Consider the following 18,517-nt stretch of genomic DNA (forward strand, 5'->3'; position numbering starts at 1 on the left):
GAGGCAGGCGGAGGCGTGAACCTGACCAGGCAGCTGAGGGAACCGGTATGTCACACATACGCCACATCCTGGACACATACCGGCGTGACACCAGGGGCATCAGCCAGGTAGTGGTGAGCCTCACAGAGATGAAGGGGACCCTCGACGAGATGAAGAACCTGTAGGCCGAGCAACATGCCAGTCAACAACAACACCAAGGACGGATGGAGGCAAGACTGGCTGAGCTCCTGGCGGTGCAAACGGACATGAGCCGTTCACTCCGTCGGATTGCCGACAACATGGGCAACCCTCCCTGTGCCACCAGGGGAAGACCACCACTAGCCACAGGGAGGGAGGAGGAGGAGGATTTGTCCGACGGAGCATCACCAGCATCGTCAAGGCCTGCATCTGAGGGTCCCCCCAGGAAGGTGGGTCGTCCACGGAAAAGACCATGAGAGTCAGCGGACCATCCACATCTCCCAGGTCACCTGGCCTGGCACCTGGCCCTCTGGCGCAACAGTAGCACCTCATCCAATGACATTCTCTGCCACATGGACTTGCTGGTCACAGTCTGACCAATGATGACCAACACTGTGGTCTGGACTCTGATGACTTCCAAAGCAAAGGATCCCATCTCCCCCGTGAACTTTGAATTCTATGCACCCGGTAGAGCACCTTAGTTTATCTACCAAAACACGTACCCCACCCTAAATAAAAATCTTTATTTTTTCATGAGATGTTGCTGTCATTTTGCATTAGTCCACAAAATATGTGTGTGTAAATGTCAAACTATGCATGAGTGTTGAACTAACTCCACCCATCCATACCCTGGGATCTGAGTCTGGTACAGGACACACATGGGTCACAATGTATTATTCAATGCAGACATGGAGCACAATACTCACCTGTGATGTCCTCAAGCTGCTGAGGGGGGGCTTGCAATACTGTGCGGACAGACCTATTTGGAAGAGTATCAATAAGGCGCAGAGGTCATGGCTCATGTGGCGGTTCCCGGGGAGGGAGTTCACAGGTATGTGTGGCCAGGTGGGAGGACTATGTCCTGCATGCTGGAGTAAGGTGGATGTGAAGAATGGTGTCCAGGGCAAGGTTGGATGCACGGAGGTGGCCCAACGGGGTCTCGGATGACAGTGGTACAAGGTTGGTTTGGGTTCGGGGTTGTGGCCTGCCTCCTGAGTGTGGGTGTGTAGTGTGAAGGTCATCCTGTAGCAGACAGTGGTCCATTGCAGCTATCTCTACTGGACGGTGATGTGGCTGGTGCGCCGGATGTTGAAGCTGAGGTGTGCAGATGCACCCTGCAAGTGTCCCGGGAGTTTGGATGTGCCTGCTCCGTAGAGGGCAGGGCAGTATTTGACACGGATGTTGTCGTGGACCTGGGGGATGGTCCGTCTTTCCTTGGAGTGGATCTATCTGGGGATCATGTGCATAATGCAGAGGGTGTTGCAGGCTGAGGCACAGATGCTGGTGATTAGCATGGCAAATGTGAGCAAGCAATCCATGATGCACACCATCTTGTGTGTGTGGACACTGGGTGCTTGTGCAGGGCTCTTGCGGGTGGGACACAAGCAGTTGACCCAGCTGTAAGGGACAATCCTCAGATGTTGACCTCAGTCCTGTACAAGTCCAGCCTCAGGTGGCTGATGTTCAGCCACTCATCAATGGATCTCATGCATTCTTGAATATTAGAACTGGCAATGTCTGCGTCCTTGGTGAGGGTGAGGAGCACCTGGCTGTCAATGGCATACGAGCTGATGATGAGGTGCTGTGCGCATGTGATGGTGGAGAGGGGGGTCCTGGACACATTGTAGATTGACACGCTGAGAGATGATACCTGTGCCATGTGCCTGACGACGACACCATACTACATGCAGAAGCCTTGAGTCCCACTCCCATGGCCTTGCTGGGGTACAGAGCCGGTGGGGAGTAGGAGGGACATGACCTGGTTGGTGTGACAGGGCCTGGAAGGCGTGGCAGCGATGTGTAGACAGTTGGAGTTGCACACTCATCATGCAAAGGTGTTGTGTGTGCGCTTAGTGTGTGCCTGAGAGCAGGCGGTAGATTTGTGGATGGACATTGCTTGGAGGGTGGCTGCAACATCAGACTGTAGTGTGATGTGGGTCATGCAAGGACCTGAGGGGCGTGCAATGTGCACGTTGTATGTGCAGACGGTCCAGCCTTTGGCACCGCGTGGCCGCAACTGTTGCACAGACAAGCTGATGACAGCCAAATGAATGGGTTGAGGGAAGAAGGGAGGAGCATCTTTGATGTGTGTGTGTTGCCAAATCCGGAAACTTCGTGTGCCCTTGCTGCAGGGGCTGCAACAGCAGGTGGCATGTCCTGGAAACTATGCCACAAGTTGACAACAAAGACAAGGATGTCAGAAAGGACAACTGCAACAGGTGTATGTAAAGGAAGAAGTGTCCGGTTTTCCATGGCACACCCAGAGACAATGGATGCACAATCACCAAAGATGACTGACACCGGATCAGGAAACTGAAGGCCGAGCTGTGCACAGGAAACACACCCTCAGCAGGTGTTGACGGCCCGTTGTGGCGACCAACATGCCTAAACACATACACAGCCATGGACTTCATGCACAATAGAGAATCAAATACATGAAGAACAGCATGCATGTTGCTAATCTACACATAGACTCATATGCACAATCAACTATGCCAGAGATGCCGCATGCACAGTGGCAAGAGACCTGCATTGACAGAGATGAGGCACCTTGGAGGGTGAGGAACACCTTTATTACTCAGGCTCACACCCATGGAAATGCATCAATATGAACAGACTCACAGGTCTTTTGGATGAACATGTGGGACCTACACTGGACACCCCCTTCGCACCACAGATGCTGTAAATCCATTCAACTGGCACACAAGTGAAGGGGGTGAGCAAAACACCCCCTGCTGCACACGGAGAGGCTGCAATTCCCCATTGAGCCTCTCATGGGGATGTCCCACACTATGTCCACCCGTAGCATCCCGTATGTATCAGAGGGAAGTTTTACACACATTGAGGCCTTCATCACAATCCACAATCCCATTACAGATGACTGTCACGAAGTGTGACTATCAATTCATGTGAGTCATGCTACATGTCATGTGCCCCATGGTGAGTCGACATGTATGCATAGTAACCAAACCTGCACAGGAGCAGTGCCCACACATTACAAACAACTACCACACCCAAAATGCCTTGCTGCAATCCTTACCCAAAGGAGACTTTTCACCATGTCCGTGCATGTAACGCTGATTCAGCACACGTTGCAATACTCATGAGGAATAGCAGGAGCATAACGATGCCACGAGCAGACAGCATGCGCAACTACCTGGGGATGACAGACACACAATAAGTAAGGAAAAAGATAGTCATCCGCATGCATGGTCATGTACTCTACATGAATAAGGTTGACAACATGCTAGTTGAAAATTGAGCGTGTCAGCTAAAATGTGTGGAATGACATTATCACTCGATTGACACATCATATCACACCTCTAAGTCACTTAGCATACAGTCAGCTGGACACACACATTGCAACACATGCCACACAATGCTCCAAGCGTGCACACTCAGACCCAGGGACTCACCATTATGAGAAGAAGTTGCGTATGAGCTGACTCCGGATGTCCTCCTCCTCCTCCTCCTCCTCTTCCCCACTTGCCTCGTGACCAAGGCCTTCATCCTCCACGGGTGGATGTTCCTGCTCATCCGGATCCAGGATGAGTGGCACAGCTTTCTCCACTGCCATGTTGTGCAGCATGCAGCACACGAGGAAGATTTTGCAGACCTTCACCGGTGCATATGGGAGGGACCCACCTGTCTTGTGGAGGCACCGGAATCGGCTCTTCAGGAGACCAAACGTCCTCTCAATCACTCGCCTGGTCTGCCCATGGGCGTTGTTGTAACGGTGATCTGCAGCTGTTCTGGGGTTGCGGACAGGCGTCATCAGCCATGGCATGTTGGGATAGCCAGAGTCCCCTACATGGAAACTTCATGTAAAGAAGTGGGTCAGGAGATGCCGCAACATACAAAGATACCGCTAAATACAGGACAAACAGAGTACACCCACCAACAAGACATGCTCGTTCGTTGTGCAGCCGCAGCATCATTTCTGGCACCCTGCTACGCCTCATGATGTAGGCATCGTGTGCTGACCCTGGGAAACATGCACAGACATGGGAAATCAGCATGTTAGTTAGACACAGCACAAGGGCATTAATGGAGTGATAATGTTTTCGGTTTCGATAGGCTACCTCCTGTGCCTGTGGTGGTACCAAAGCCACATGTGTCCCATCAATGGACCCAATTTCATGGGGCATCCATCCCAGGGCATAGAACTCACCCTTGATACCTGTCAACTGCTCAGGAGTTGGAAAAAGGATGAATTCATCCAGGTGCTCCAACATGGCTTCTAAAACATCATGCAGGACACGGCTGAACATGGTCTGGGACATGCCACCCACATCAGCTATGGTGAATTGAAATGTACCGGTGGCAAAAAATGTAGGGCTGCCATCACCTTCATCTTGGGGGTCAGCGCAGTAGGGTAACTGTGTCGCGGTTGGAGGTGTGTTGCCAGCCTGTTTGTCAGGTCCTCAATTAACTGTTGGGTGAATCTGTAACGGCGTATGCAGTCATGTTCCCTCATGGCACCCAAGTCTGGCATTGGTCGGGGGAGAGGCGGTGCCCTGCAGAAATTTGGAAGTAATAGCGAAAATTGAGTACATCACAACACCAATGTCAATGAACTGAGCACATGTTCAACAGCTAATACACATCTGCTAAATACAGAGTCTGGTCTGTGCAATACATCCAGGACACGTATGCCAGCCAGGTGATACTCCTACGAAGAGCCAGCTACAAACGTTGATTGTCAAGGTCTACATGACATGCCATGAAACTAGCTGTGGGCCAGTGTAAGTGAACAGCCAGACACATTACAGGAGTGACATACATCCACATATCTGCATGCGAAGGATGTTATCTCATTCAGACAGCTTTCAGCAAGCTAGACGCACACGTCACATGTCATTGCCATGAAGGGGTACATGTCAAAACTGATAACACAGACATTGAGACAACGCAGATATGTCCTCAGGTCAAAATACCATGTTCGATGCATACAGACACACGTTACGTGGGATTCCACATGTGACATGGTGTGCGTAATTGTGTGCCATGCCCATCTACACACAGACACATGTTGGATGCAGCAACAGCAGATGCAGTTGACGGAACACCAACAGCAAGCTCATGGGAACACATGACACACACATGACATAGTCACATCGTGGCACGCTGGTAGTTAGATGTCAGGTGTAATTATCCGTGTACCTGGCATCAGGGGACAGTTGCGGGTGTTGGGGACTGTGCCATACCAGTGATGCAGTGCTTAACACGTTTGTACTACATGCAGACATGTGCAAAGTGTGAAGGGGAAGTGTGCAACATAGTGCCCCATCACACATGACATGTGTACACAGGTCACCACACATGTATTGTGCTAAAACATTAGGAGACCTGTGCCACATCACTGCCTGACACACCTAGGCCCTGCATATGAAGGACTGAACTGACAATGACTTGATGTACAACCTTGTGCGAGTCAGACACCTCCATTCCTTTCGTGTGTGCCTCCTATCACCAATGTAAGCTGTGAAACGCAACGTACACACGCTCTGAGGGCGTGTGTACGGTCATAGCACTATATTTGTTTAGGGTAGGAGTACGCGTGTATGTACGGACCGTACACACGTACGTGTAGACCAGTGTGTACATGTACATGTACTACGGTAGTACAAGTACGTGCACGACCAGTGTGTACACCTAGGTGTACACACTGGTCGTACACGTACGTGTACACACTGGTCCTATCCCCATAGTAGTGTTGGCATAGGTGTACGCCATAGTGATACGGCCCTACACGCGTGTGTATGGGTCGTATGACTATGGCGTCCACTTACAGCAACACTACTATAGGGATACAACCCATACACGCGCGTGTACGGGTCGTATCACTATGGCGTACACCTACGCCAACACTACTATAGGGATACGACCCGTACACGTGTGTGTACGGGTCGTATCACTATGGCGTACACCTACGCCAACACTACTATAGGGATACGACCCCTACACACGCATGTACGGGCCGTATAACTATGGCGTACACCTACGGTAACACTACTATAGGGATACGACCCCTACACACGCGTGTACGGGCCGTATGACTATGGCATACACCTACGGCAACACTACTATAGGGATACGACCCGTACACGCGCGTGTACGGGTCGCATCACTATAGCGTACACCTACGCCAACACTACTATAGGGATACGACCCGTACACGCGCGTGTATGGGTCGTATGACTATGGCGTACACCTACGCCAACACTACTATAGGGATACGACCCGTACACGCGCGTGTACGGGCCATATCACTATAGTAGTGGTGCCCTGGGGTACATGTGAAACGCACCGTACCTGTGTGGGGATTTGAAAATTACAATGGGGACACATAAGGGACAAGTATTAGGGCCTAAATGCATGTTGGTTGTCATGGATGCCGAGTTTCAAGATCAAATTTTTCCATCATGTGGGCTTGAAAAAGCAGTTGGACACATTATACATTGTTGCAAAGTGGTTGTTGACTTGACATGCTGCTGCAAATTTGAAAGATGCTAATGCTGTCACTGGTGTATGTTTAAAGGGATTGGAGGAAACGTAGGATGCAAATGAGTCTGACCAATCACTCTGTACTCCTGTAAATGAAATAGGCCAGCAAGGCAGATATAAGTCAGGCAGAACCCATGAGAGGGCACTTGCCTGCACTACATGTCAGTCGACACCACTGCTGCTGTCTTGTCTTCCTCTGGCACCATGTCAAGGTCTGTGGAGTGGGCCCAGCCATTCACACAGGAAGAGAATGAGGCGTTGCTGGACGTCATCCTCCCACAGTACCCCAGCCTGTATGGTAGACCAGGGGAGCAGGTGAGTGCTGACTCCACTACCTTTGACTGTGCCCCTTTTTTTGTGACTGTCACTTCTGGCATTGTGTCCAGGTGTGACAGACATACAATGTTGTTTAGAGTGGGTCCCGGTGGGGGGGGGATGGCTTATGTCTCAATTGCAGAGCATGATGTGGTTCATGTGTGCACTCCTCACTTGCATTGTGCTTACTGTGACATTCACTGCATGGTGCATGGCACATTCAGCGTGGATAATCCTCTTGGGCATTCTTGTTCTATAGTCCTGAGGTGAATCAGTGGTCCCCCCGGTGTGACAGGTGACTGTACCCACAGATGTGTGTGAGTTGAGTGGAGCTGTGGTGAGAGTGTCCAAATGATGTGTACGCCCCCTGGACATTGATGTGTGTGAATGTTCCTTGTCATCTGGGTGAGTGTCTATGTGGAGTGTTGCAACACAGCTGCATGGAGGAGGCAACTGCTCTACCCATCTGATGTGAGAAGTAAGCCATGCTGTGTGTCTGACTTGCTGGGCTAGCCCCACGCCTGTGACACCCCCCAGGAAAGTGGCACATGTGCAGAGTGAGGTTTGTATCCGCTGTTGCCAATGGCAGGTGAATGATCTGTGCCTGTGTGCGTCTGTGTACTCTGCTGAGGTTGCGTCAGTGGCCTGGGGCATGTGACTGCTTGGAGGTGCTGTCCATCAGCCTTGTGTTGCTTGTGATGCACAGTGTGTGCCATGATCAGGGAGTGTGTCGAACCCCTCATGCCACCTGTGTACTTTCAATGCCATGTAGTGCATTGGCGCTTACACAGCGGCGAATGTCCCTATGACAAAGGTGCTATTAGTTGGCAGCATACTATGCCCTGTTCAACAAATCAAAGATTTTAAAATGTGTGTCTCTGTGACATGGAGCAGGTGTAATGATGTAGTCTCACTTTGTCATCCTCACAGGTAACCGCCTACGAGAAGGGGAGAATTTGGAAGAGGGCCGTCAGGGCCGTGAATATGGTGGAGTGTTGCAGTCGGCGCCAGCCCCAAGTGAGGAAACGCTGGCAGGACATCCGGTGCTGGACCAGGAGGATCGTCCGGGTCCTGCTGGATGACTCACCACCATGCCCCCATGGCGGGCACCGGCGCCTGACCCAGCAAATGAAGCGTGTCCTGGCGGTGGTCTTCCCTGAGATGGATAGGCGATTACAGGAGAGACAGCATCAGGAAGGGGGTAGGTACATGTGTGTTTGTTGTGTGTCACCAGCTTTTGGAAGTGCTCAGTCGCCTGGATACACTGCCAGGGTTTATATATGCAGTGCATATCCTGTTCCCCCAAGTCAACCGGTGCTGTTCTTCCTCCCTTCCCCTCCTTGACATGTGTTCCCTGGTCTGTGTGTAATCACTATTACACATGGTCATCTAGGCTGCAAGTTAATCAAGGTGCACACTGCTTTCAGCATCATGGGTGGGGGTGGTCTGTGACATGTGTTGGTACCTTGCCTGTGCCCTGTCCTGTTCACTCATTCGGGGGTCAATAATTGTTGGCACTGTCCTGAGTCTCAACATAGGAGTGTGAGGTTTCAAATAAACAGACTTGCAGCATGCATGACCGATTTAGTGGCCTCAGACATGATGTGCATGAGTGGGAGATATGCATAGTGCCGGGACGGTTGCTCCTGTTACAGTCAGATCATTCCAGGACCATGGAGCAGTGTGCCCACTACAGTCCCCTGAGACACCTTTTCCTAGGAATCATGTGTGGCATCAAACACTGTGCCCATTCAGTGTGTGTTCAGCATAGGTTGGCCTCTGTGGCCTTGTTCCATGGCCTCATTTGTATTTCCGTAAAGCACGGACCAGGAGGAGAGATCGAGCACCGGTGCCACCACTGCTGGGGAGTCGGTGGAATCAAGTGGCACGGAGGGCGAGGGGAGTCAGGCGGAGGACCTGTCTAGTACCAACACTGACTACGATGCTGACGGGTCCGAAGCTGAGCTCCCTGAGGGGGCGGAGGCTGCTCCAACAGCTGGCAGCAGCACTACAACTGTCACTGCCCCCTCCGTTCCCATCACCACCCTCCCACTTGCTCGGGTCCCTTCTGTCCGTGTAGGGCAAAAACGTGTCTCCTTCGTGCCAGGCACCGCACCCCCTGCCCCTGTCTCCCCTGCTGCCCTCACTGCCGAGTCTGTGGACATTCAGCGGCAGTTGCAGGTTGGGCAGACATCGATCCTGACTGTCCTCCATGACCACATCAGACTGCTGACACAGATGGTGTCCTACATGGAGGGCATGTCATCAGCGATGTCTGACCAACGGATGTTGCTGAGGTCCATGGACTCGTCACTGATGGCAGCAGTGAGTCTCCTGCAGCGCTTCGTCCCCCCCTACCCCTGTACCATCCACACTTCCCACTCCCATGCCTGTCCCAAGCACACACAGACATTCCCAGCCACGCACCCCACCAGACACAGGCAGCACACCAACAGGGAAGGGCAAGCGCACACCTCCTGTCAATCACACTCAGGGGGAAGAAGGCCCACCCACTGGGTCTAGGGCACACAGGCAGACACGCAGCCACAGTCCAAGTCCGCATGCCTCACTCCCCAGTCCCTCCAATGTCACTCCCCTCGGCTCCCCTGCCCCACAGTCTGAGAAGGAGACATACTTGGCTGTGCTGGGCCTCAGCCCCACTGGTTCACCATCACGCAAATGGGCAAGGCACTCCACGGGTAGGGGAGTTGAGTCCCCCCCCTGTCCACCACCTCCCCCAGTAGCGCTGAAACCCATCCCTCCGACCCCCCCCTCCTTGGGGCCTGTGGTTCCTTCGGGTGCAGGGAAGACGCTGGCCAAGCTTGCGGACGTGTGCAGCGCCATGCTAACCTCCACCTTTGGCGCTGCCCCACCCCCTGTGGTGGAGTCGTCCGTCCCTGCACCCACAGCACCTACCCTTCCCCCTCCTGTCCCTGCGGTGCCTGGTCCTTCCCCACATGATGCCCCCCCTCAGTCGCTGAACCAGAGGTTTAGTATGTGCAGGCAAGCTCGTGGAGACGCGTGGACATGTGTCCCCCCCCCCAGGACTTCGCATCTGGACTGGCCTATGGCCTTTGTAAATATTGTCCTTTTATACCTTTTGATTTAATGCTGAATAAAGCATTTTGTTTTTCCTTTGACCACGATTGGTTTTCAGGTATTGATGTTGGTGCTGATGCTCCATGAGTTGGGGTGGTGATCATGTGTTAGGTGTCTGGGAAATGTTGTAGTCTGCTGCTCATGGGGTAGACCCTGGTATCTGCGTGCCATCACAAGTTCTCTGAAAATAATCTTTGGTCGTGTATGCTCTTTGTGTTTGGAGACATTGTCCCAAGGAGTGTTCCTTCCTCTGTGGCATCTGACATCTTCCCTGCAGGGAGTTGCACAATTGCTGTGCTGACCTGTGTCTACATTTCCTTTGTGGGTGACGGATCCCTTCAACTATGGCCATGCCTGCTCATCAATGTCTCCGCCTGCATCGTCAGTGCCATCCTTGGTAGCCACTGTACTTGTGTATAGAGTATGTTGCCATGCATTCATGTAGAAATTGTCCCTTTTACGCACTATGCATGTGTGTACTCCCAGCCTAGCACACATATGTTACTTGTTCTGCAGGGTATTTGGGCACCTGACTCACAATTGTGGGCATTGTATCTGTGGGAACTCCACCCTATTCCTTCCATGGGAGACAACAACTTGGTGACTGTCCCAGCACCTGTACATTCCTATCAGTCCTGGAATGTGCGTGACAGTGTGTGTTCCCTTTGGCTCTCTTAGTTTAGTAGGCTTTAACATGACTATACAGTCTTGTGGCATGATCTCAGTGTGTGTATTGTGCTGCATCCGCCAGGGGTGGGTATGCATGTGTAATTTGTCATCACACACACATGTGGTGTGTCATGCAGTGGGGGAAGGACATACATCCTCATGGGAGTGGGACACTGCTGTCAGTGATGTGTTGTTATGGCACTCTCAACATAGTCGCACATTGTGGATGCGTTCATACACTCATGGAGTTGTGGTCATCTGAGGATGATGTACACACCCCCATGTCTCTGTCCACTGCTGGTATTCCTCTGCACCCACCCCCATGTCTCTGTCCACTGCTGGGAGTGATAGACACCCACCCCTCATATGTCTGGGCACTGCTGGAAGTGATAGGCAGCCACCCCTCATATGTCTGGGCACTGCTGGGAGTGATAGGCACCCACCCCTCATATGTCTCTGTCCACTGCAGGTATTCCTCTGCACCCACCCCTCACGTGTCTCTGTCCACTGATGTGAATCCTAGGCAGACACCCACCCACCCGCCTGCACCCTTGGTGCAGTACACTGCTCTCCTGGGCATACAGCCCCCCCCAATATACTGGTTAGATGCTGCACCAGGCCCTATGACAACATTCGTGGCGTGTGTACGCCTTGTATCACTGATGTACTGGTGCCCTAGGGGTACGCGTGATGCGGTCCGTACCCACGCTCTGAGAGCGTGTGTACGGTCCGTACCCGTACATCACCACAACTATGGTGGTACGGGCCGTACCCACGCTCTGAGGGCATGTGTACGGCCCATACCACTATTGTTGGGGTGACGTAGGGGTACGGCCCGTACCCACACCCTCAGAGCGTGTGTACGGGCCGTACCACCATAGTTGTGGTGATGTAGGGGTAAGGCCCGTACACACGCTATGAGGGCGTGGGTACCGGCCGTACCCCTACCTCACCCCAACAATAGTGGTACGGGCCGTACACACACCCTCAGAGTGTGGGTACGGCCCGTACCACCATTGTAGTGGTGACGTAGGGGTACGTGTGGTACGGCCCGTACCCGTGCCCTCAGAGCGTGGGTACGGTCCGTACCACGCGTACCCCTACGTCACCACTACAATGGTGGTACGGACCGTACCCACGCTCTGAGGGCGTGTGTACGCCCGTACCACTTTTGTTGGGGTGACGTAGGGGTACGGCCTGGACCCATGCCCTTAGAGCTTGTGTATGGGCAGTACCACCATAGTTGTGGTGATGTAGGTGTACGGCCCGTACCCACGCTCTGAGGGCGTGGTTACGGGTCGTACCACACGCACCCCTATGTCACCCCAACTATGGTGGTACGGGCCGTACCCACGCTCTGAGGGCGTGGGTATGGGCCATACCACCATTGTTGGGGTGACGTAGGGGTACGGCCCGTACCCTCGCTCTGAGAGCGTGGGTACAGGCCGTAACACCATTGTAGGGGTGACATAGGGGTACGCGTGGTACGGCCCATACCCATGCCCCCAGAGCGTGGGTACAGTCCGTACCACGCGTATCCCTACATCACCACTACAATGGTGGTACAGACTGTACCCACGCTCTGGGGGGCGTGGGTACGGGCCGTACCACCATTGTAGTGGTGACGCGCGTCCACGTCCACTTCCGTTGTGGCGGTACATGGGATTGGTGGACACGCCCCCCGAAGTGACCAGACCATGGAGGTAATTTATGTGCAGGATATATATGTTTTACATTGGGTGGGGGTTATGTTTCCTGCCCCTCGCCCCACCCCCCTTTGCCCCTGGGTGTTGTTCTGACCTTCTGCGGCGTCTGCATCGGTTTCTGTGCACCAGGTCGCAGGCCAGGAGGGCCGGGATGACACGTAGGATGGGGTCCATGGCTGTCCGTCGCGTACCGGTGCTCCTTCTTCGCATCGTTCTCAATTTCCCAGGAGTTTTTGGCTGCCGTAAAAAATGAGCGGTACGGAGTGACGTGGGCACGGATCGTACTTGCTGGTCCGTAAAACGCTGCCTGACTCCGTCCGGACGTCACGTACGCGATGTCCCGGATCGGAATTGTGGGTATTTTTTTGCCGGTCGGTGTTTTGTACGACTCGTACGGAAATGGTATTTCTGTACGAATCGTACTTGTGGGTTTGTAAGGTGGTTTTCCCGGGTACGAGTCAGACGGAGAATACGCTCCGTACGACCATTCGTACCCGGGTTTTACAGGATCGGAATCGGCACCTTAATGTCTAATGTTGTTTGATTGCACTAATAGAGATGTTAAAGATTAACATGTTCTTTTCATGTATTTATATTTAGATTAATGTATCAGGTTGTGTAATTTAAGGAGAACACGGTAGGCTTCTAATTTATAGAAGCTCAATACTTCAGTATTAGTGATATTTACATTAGAATAACGTTTTACTGTGAGGATCGGGTTGAATTCCATTTTAAAACAAGAAATTTGGGTAAAAGACCAGCTGAGGGTGTAGACAGAGGGCAGGTATGCCTGTTTTTCAGCTTTGGGCCATTTTCTAAGGGGTCTTGAGGCGCGCACAGACTTTACTGTGTTGTAGCTGCGATATCCAGACTCGAGCTTTCAGTGCGCATGTGACCCGATAGGGAAGAGCTTTTTTCATGTGCAATTGGAGCTGTACTCAGGCTGACGCATGAGAAGATCTTGCGAGATTTGGGCTCATGTTGGATTGGACTCAGATCCATGAGTTTTATCCAGGATACACTAGAGCCCACCACAGAATGTTGACATTGATTTAAAAGTAACAGGCTGAGGAAATAAGGCAGATTGTAATTCCTAAGCGAGTAGCGTATTTACAGATAAGTGAAGATAGGTTGATGTTAGACAGTTCTATCGTATTCAAGAATTTTATATTTTTTTAACAGGAGGTTGATAAGTATATTAATTGAAGATTATTAGGGAAGTTTACATTTTCGGGAAGGTTCTGAGGAGTTATTAGCTTTTGTTGCATGAGGATCAGATTTTAGAAATAGATAGAAAGTAGGTAGGGTGTTGGAGCAAGGAAGAAGTGTTGGAGCAAATGGTACTTTAACAGATGAGGAGTTGGTGATGAAATTGATTCAGCAAGAAATGAAGAATAAAGTTCAGGAGTTTGATGCTAGTATTCTAAGCTGTAAGAGAAGGAAAGATTTGAAGTCTGGGGAAGAATGTTATTCTTTGTCTGAGGTGGATGATCAATTGGCAAAAAGAGGCAAGAGGTTGAAGAAAGCAAAGCATGTGGAAGACATTTATTTGTCTAAGAAGGGGAAGGACGCCCTAAATTCCATCAGAAAGAGAGCTGTCCTTCACGGCATGCAGAGTATGGATGTCCTAAGTGCCACACAGAGCAAAGGTGTCCTTCGTGATACACAAGGTGATGGAAATGGGAGTTTTTCACCTGAAAATTGGGATGAATATATTTTGAACTTGCAGCAGGTTGAGGAATTTGAAAATTAATTTGATAGTACAGAGAGTTACTCTTTGCAGAGGTGCTTAGGGAGCCTTTGGGTGAGGAGATGTTTTCTCCTTTCAATATAAGACACACAAGAAGTAGTGACTTGTGGCCCATGGAGCATGTGGGTAGATTTATTAAGGAGGAGATTTGTAAGCCAGCAGATAAGGAAGTGTGACGTGTGTCGAGAGCTGAGCCGGTCATAGAGGAAAAGGTACGCCTAATTTAGACCCTGAGTGTTGGAGGGAGGCCCACCGGGTAGTCGGGGAGACTATTCCGGCACCTTCCTACCGCAAATTTATAGCCGAGCGCCGCTGAGAAGCCTCCTCGGGGAGGTCTTTCTCCTATGATCGTACTAGGCCCAGTAACACCACCACACAGGACTCAATAGCAGTTGCGAGATTAGATTCTTTATCGGCAGTAATACGTGCAATATTTACAGAGGGATTGAGGGATCCTGTCAGAGTCTCAGTGTTCGTTCAAGAGGATAGGGTAGCGGGACAGTCTTAGTGCCAGCCAGGCACGGGAGGGCTCTGCGCCAGACCTTGGATGCTGGTCTCAGAGCGGCTCGGACGTGGAGAGCCGCGACGTCGTCTGCAGGGCTCGGATGGTAGTTCCGCTTAGGTCGAGCCGCGACGAGGTCAGCTGGGCTCTGGTGGTAAGGTTCAACAAGGTCGGGCCGCGACAGAGTCAGCAGGGCCCCAAAGGTTCGTGAAGGTCTTTAAGCACGGTGGAGCCGCGACGTCGTCAGCAGGGCTCAAGGGGTGGTTCAGGGTGAGTCTTCTTCGTAGGGTCAGCCGCGATCCGATCAGCAGGGCTCTCGACTCCAGGATACAACTACTGCCCTGTTGTCGGGTCGCCCCAGATATAGGACGAGAGCCCTTTGATGTCCGGACCCGTGCGCCCGGAGGGGGCGGAGAGGACGGGTAGGGGGCGGCCAGACGCCCAGCAGGAGAGGCGCCAGGCCCCAGAGAGCTGTGGGGTGATCACACCCAGGTGTGGAGAGACGGTAGGGGGTCCCATCGATACTGCCCTCCGCCGAGAGTGGGAAGGGCTCACGTGGTATCCCCCGAGCCAGGGGTTGGCGTCTTGATGTCGGGCCTCGCTGGGACCGAGGCCGGGTAGAGCAGGGTCATACAGGTGGTCACGTGGAGTGACGTGCAATCCAAGATGGAGGAGCCCCGATGTGCATGGGACCTCGTGCGGCTTAGCGCGGGGAAACAGGACCACGCCACGAGGCCGGCTCCCACACGCGTCCCCCCCAGCTGAAGGCAGGGAGAGTCACCCATCTTCTTGGGGGTTCTCCTCGCCGAGGCGGAAGAATCGGGACAGGCCGTCAGCATTGGCGTGGTCGTTGCCGGGCCGGTGTTCAACAGTGAAGTCCATCCCTTGTAGCGAGATGGACCAGCGTAACAGCTTGCGGTTCTCGCCCCGCATTTGCATGTGCCACCGCAAGGGCCGGTGGTCAGTCTGGACCCTGAAGTGGGTACCGAAAAGGTAGGGCCGGAGCTTCTTGAGAGCCCATACCACAGCGAAGGCCTCCCGCTCGATGGTGCTCCACCTCTGTTCTCGCGGCAGCAGTCGGCGGCTGATAAAGGCCACCGGTCGGTCGAGGCCCTTGGCGTCCAGCTGGGAGAGGACTGCCCCGACCCCGTACTCCGAGGCATCGGTCTGGACTACAAATTCCTTGCAGTAGTCGGGGGCCTGTAGCACAGGGGCAGCGCACATGGCTGCTTTGAGAGTATCAAACGCGGTCTGGCAGCGGGGCTTCCAGTGCACCGCCTTGGGTTGTTTCTTTGAAGTGAGTTCCGTAAGGGGGCCCACAATGCTGCCGTAATCCTTTATGAAGCGTCGGTAGTAGCCTGTGAGGCCCAGGAATGCCCGGACAGCGGTTTGGGTGGCGGGGGGCTCCCACGCCTGGATGGCGTCCACTTTTAACCGGAGGGGGGCCACCTGGCCACTCCCCACCTGATGGCCCAGATAGGTCACAGATCCTTGACCGATCTGGCACTTGCTGGCCTTAATTGTGAGGCCGGCTCTTTGGAGAGCGGCCAGGACTTCCCCAAGGTGTCCTAGGTGCGCGGCCCAGTGGTCGCTGAAGACAGCAATGTCATCGAGGTAGGCCGCGCTGAAGGCTTCGAGACCGGCCAGGACCTTATTTACCAGCCTCTGAAAGGTCGCTGGGGCGTTCTTCATGCCGAAGGGCATCACCCGGAAGTGGTAGTGGCCATCGGGGGTAGAGAAAGCTGATCGTTCTTGTGCGCCGGGAGTGAGCTTGATCTGCCAGTACCCAGCAGTGAGATCAAAGGTGCTTAGGTAGCGGGCGGCCCCTAAGCGATCAATCAGCTCATCGGCTCGTGGCAAAGGGTGGGCATCGGTCTTGGTAACTGCGTTCAGGCCCCGGTAGTCGACACAGAATCTGAGTTCGGGGGCCGTGCCGGGGGCGGCGGCCTTCGGCACCAAGACTACCGGGCTGGCCCACGGGCTGTCGGAAGGCTCGATGACTCCGAGGGCGAGCATCTTGGCGACCTCGGTCTTTATGCAGGCCCGGACTCGGTCAGGCACTCTATAAGCGCGGTGTCGTACAGGGGGGCTATCCCCCGTGTCCACGTCGTGGACGCACCAGGGGGTTACCCCGGGCGTGAGAGAAAAGAGGGCAGCGAAGGGTTGCAGTAGCTTCTGGCAATCATGGCGCTGTTCTGGTGTCAGGGTGGCGGAGAGGTGGGCGCCCTCCAAGGAGCCGTCTTGGCTCGAGGATCCCAGGAGGTCTGGTAGGGGCTCGGAGTCACTTTCACCCCCATTGTCGGTAGCCAGTAGTAAGCTTAGTTCAGTTCGGGCAAAATGGGGCTTGAGCCGGTTGGTGTGCAGGACCCTGAGGGGGTTCCTCGGAGACTCCATATCGACCAGGTACGTGACGGGGCTCTTCCTTTCAACTATCTTGAAAGGCCCGGTCCACTTGTCCTGCAGGGTGCAGGGGTCCACGGGTGACATGACCCAGACTTGCTGGCCCGGCTCAAACTCGACAGCTGAGGCATTCTCGTCATACCAGCGTTTCATATCTTCTTGGCTGGCTTCAAGGTTGGCTTCTGCCAGGGCACGGAACTTTCGAGTCTGGTTCCGCAAGGTCAGGAGGTACCGGTAGACGTCGGGCGGGGCACTCTGGACGTTCGCCTCCCAACCCTCCTTAACCAGGCTGAGGGGCCCTCGGACGGGGTGCCCATACAACAGTTCGAAGGGGCTGAAGCCCAGGGACTTCTGTGGTACCTCCCGGTAGGCGAACAGGAGGCAGGGCAACAGGACTTCCCATCTCCTCCTGAGGGGCTCTTCCAGGCCCTTGATCATCCCCTTCAGGGTTCGGTTGAACCGCTCGACCAGTCCGTTCCCCTGGGGGTGGTAAGGGGTGGTGAATTTATAGGTGACCCCACATTGTTGCCAGAGGGATCTCATGTACTTCGAGATAAAGTTCGTCCCCCTGTCGCTCACCACTTCTCGGGGGAACCCCACCCTGGAGAAGATGCCCATCAGGGCCCGGCCCACCACTGGAGCGGTCACAGTTCGGAGGGGAACAGCTTCTGGGTACCGGGTGGCGTGGTCGACCAGTACCAGGATGAAGCAGTGGCCCAGGGCAGTCCGGGGGTCGAGGGGCCCCACGATGTCTATCCCCACTCGTTCGAACGGGGTGTGGACGGCTGGAAATGGTTGCAGGGGGGCTTTCACGCGTCCCCCAGTCTTCCCGCTAGCTTGGCAGGTCGGGCAGGACCGGCAGTGCTGGTCCACGTCTCGTCTCATTCGGGGCCAATAGAAATGGGTCACGAGGCGGCTGTACGTCTTGTCCCGCCCGAGATGTCCGGCGAGGGGCACGTCATGTGCCAGGTTCAAGAGGAATTCTCGAAATCAGAGGGGGACCACCAGCACCCGGCTGGCCCCTAGTTCGGCGACTTTCTGCTCGCTATACAATAAGTCATTGTCCCAATAGACCCAGTGGGTTCCCGAGGGGTCCCCCGCAGCCTGGGCGGCCGCCTGCTATCGGGCCCCCTCGAGGGACGGGCAGCCCTTCTGTTCTTGCTGGAATTATTCACGGGTGGGGCCCCCGTCGTGGCGCCACTGGGCAGCTCGGGGATCTCGCTGAGGGGAGCGGCCTCGTTGGAAGAAAGTTCGGAGGGCCCGGCCTCCTCGTCAGGTTCCTCCGGGCTGGAGGAGGTGGATGGTTCGGGGCCCGCCGGTTTGTCGGGGGCCGGGGCCGCAGCTGGCTGGACGGTCATGGACCGAGTGGTGGCGCAGGCCCACTCGGGTAGT

General features: G+C 54.0%; 1 protein-coding gene across 1 annotated transcript in view; it reads right to left on the reverse strand.

Annotated features, from left to right (window-relative positions):
- GSG1L2 (GSG1 like 2) overlaps window positions 1-18,517 on the reverse strand; it is a 234,694-nt gene that overhangs the window by 25,859 nt on the left and 190,318 nt on the right. The gene's annotated exons all lie outside the window — the stretch shown is intronic.

The sequence above is a fragment of the Triturus cristatus genome, chromosome 7 (genome assembly GCF_964204655.1).
Source record: "Triturus cristatus chromosome 7, aTriCri1.1, whole genome shotgun sequence".
Taxonomy (NCBI): domain Eukaryota; kingdom Metazoa; phylum Chordata; class Amphibia; order Caudata; family Salamandridae; genus Triturus; species Triturus cristatus.